The sequence below is a fragment of the Rattus rattus genome, chromosome 11 (assembly GCF_011064425.1).
Source record: "Rattus rattus isolate New Zealand chromosome 11, Rrattus_CSIRO_v1, whole genome shotgun sequence".
Taxonomy (NCBI): domain Eukaryota; kingdom Metazoa; phylum Chordata; class Mammalia; order Rodentia; family Muridae; genus Rattus; species Rattus rattus.
Genome location: NC_046164.1, coordinates 12194889 through 12197868, shown reverse-complemented (window position 1 = coordinate 12197868; position 2980 = coordinate 12194889).

The following is a 2980-nucleotide window of genomic DNA, read 5'->3' as shown; positions in this document are numbered from 1 at the left end:
TAAGAAGCAGATTGCCTGCTGGTAATCCTAGGCTGCCAGCAATCTCCAAGATTGGGAAGGAAGACATCAGCACTTCACTCGCGCTGACAGTAAAGAGCACATCTAGTTCCTGCTCACTGGGACCTGCAGTGGGGCCACAGAGACAGGCAGCATCTGACAGGAATTGGGTGAGGAACGGAGTCACTGTGGAGCTACAGCTGTGTGGACTTGTGCTGTTTCCTGTGGCCGTCTCTTGAGAGCCGCCCAGAGGGACTTCTGCCTGCGTTTCTTGACCTGTTGTCTTTGTGTTTTCTGTTTTTAGCTCATGACGATGTTTATTGCCTCTCTGAAATTACAGGCCGTCTGCAAACCGGATGTTTTCCTGCAGCCAGCCAACTCATAATAAAACATGAGCTTTTTAAAATGAGCGCTTGCCCTCAGACCCATAACAGGGCACTGGCTTTCCAGTTAAGAGCATCAGCTATAATTTCAGGGTTAGCGGATTATGAGACGGGCTCTTGATTAGTCTGTGAAGAATGCCGGCCCTTGTGACTAGAAAACAGCACAGAGGGTGATTGGCTCTGCACCACTTGCCAGCATCACGGAGCTCACCGTTGGTGTGCGTTTTTATAGAATTAGGCCTTTTCCTGTCTAGTTCCTGTTAACTAAAGCTTGGGCCTTTTTCTGCTCCCTGCTGGTATTTAAGTTTTGGTGGTTTTCCTTTACTGTCCCCTGTTAAATATTAGAGTGCACATATTTTCTCTTGGGACTCCTAGCTTTTTAAAAGAAAAGTTTTAATTGTTTATTTATTTAGTTTGTATGAGTACACTGTAGCTGTGCTGTCTTCAGACACACCAGATGAGGGCATCTGAGCCACCACCATGTGGGTGCTGGGAATTGAACTCTGGAAGAGCAGCCATCTCTCCAGCCTGTGGTGGGGTGGGGTGGATCCTAGTTTTAAGCTAGAGTAACAGAGAATTTGAGATATGGAAATAGAAAAGATGTAAAAATAGACAACCTAATACCTCCAGCCTTCATTGACCTTTTCGTTTGTTTCTTCAGAATGTCTGAGCTTCCCTCACTATTTGAATCCCATGGTCATGCTTCAGAGCAAGCACATCAGGCTCCTTGGTTGTCCTGTAATGTGACCAGAGCATTCACGCTCTGTCAGCCATGTCCACTTTTACTCTGAATGGCGTCAGTTTATGTTACTTTGGAATTCCGTTTTACCAGGCTTTAGATTCGTTCAAATCCTATGAATAACATAGTAATAGTGAATCTTTACTACTGCTGGATGTGCGCACTCTAAGAAGTGCTGTCTTGATTAGACGAAACCTTGACTCATTGACACTCTGTGCGCTCAGAATGGTTTGCAGGCATCACTTCTAGGTCCAGAACTTTCCATTATCTCAGATAGAATCTCCACTGACTCGGAGCTCTCCTGCTGCTCATTCCTGGCCCCTGGCAACCTCTGCTCTACTCTCGTCTCTGCGTTTGCCTAGCTCAGTGAGACACTTCACGTGTGACCTTAAGACATTTACCCCTTCACCTATACCTCTTCTATTTAGGGTGTTTACAAGGTTCATCCATGTTGCTACATGTATCAAACCTCTTTTGTTTTTAGGACAGAATGATACTTTATCATGAGTATTTGCCATGTTCTGTTGTAGACTTTTCTCTTGATAGACAGTTGAGTTTATCTACTTTTAGTATCATGAAAGCCGCTCTGAGGACCTTAGCATCTGTGTCTGAGTCTGTGTTCAGAGCTTTCGAAAAGAGCTTCCTGAGTCATACAGGTACCAATCTTTTAGGAAGCTCTGAGCTCACATTCCACATGAGTACATGGTCCATAGTAGTAACATGTAAGTGTTTGTGTGTGTGCGAGGGGCGGGGGGGGGAGGGGGAGAGGGGAAAAGGAAGAGGGGAAGAGACTCTCTCTTGGCCAGGAAGTGGCACTGTTAGGAGGTGTGGCCTTGTCACTGTAGGCATAGGCTTTAATACCCTTGTCTTAGCTGCCTGGAAGCCAGTCTTCTGTTTATCTTCCTAACAAGATGTAGAACTCTCAGCTCCTCCTATACCATGCCTGCCTGGATGCTGCCATGCCTTGATGATAATGGACTGAGTCTCTGAATCTGTAAGCCAGCCCCAATTACATGTTGTCCGTATAAGACTTGCCTTGGTCATGGTGTCTGTTCACAGCAGGAAACCCCTAACTAAGATATTTGGCTATTTCAAGACTGTGTTAACCTTCTTGTTGGTGAGTTATAAGGCATCTCTTTGTACCCTGGATATTAAACCATCATGAGATACATCAGTTTTGTCGATGGGGTCATTAATACATCGAATTTTACTGAAGACTTGTTTCTACTAATATCTATTATTTTCTTGTTCTGGTGACATACTTGAAGCAAACCATGGTTAAATTCAAGATCACGAAGATCTGCCCTGTTTGCTTGTTTGAGCTTTATGGTTTCATCTTAAAAATTTATGTTGGTAGTGTATTAGAAGTCAGCTTTTTTTTTATTACTATTTTCAGAGTATTTTTGTCATTATTTTTATGTTTTAATTTAAATAGGCTTTTTTTTTTTTTTTTCCTGATGAATGGTCCTAGTCTCCCTATCCCGTTGGAAATCCATTGGCTGTTCGTGCCAGGGGTTTTCCTGGGCATCCAGTTCTGTTTTATAGCCATGTGTCCATCATTCCAATGGCATGCTATTTCATTATATTAACTTGCCATACTCTGTGTGTGTGTGCATGTGAATGAGTGTCGGCACCTCAGCCGTCTACTCCCACCTCCACTGCAGTTTCTCTGCTGTGTGACTAGAGCAGCTGCCTGTGAGCTTTCATGGATTCACCTGCCTCCACCTCCCATCTGCCCATCACAGACCAGGTGTGATCACAGACCAGGTGAGATTGCACACCAGGTGAGATCAGATGCTCCTGACGTTCATCTGCCTTCTAACATGTGCCCATTGCTATGATTCACCAGTCCAATTTTCCA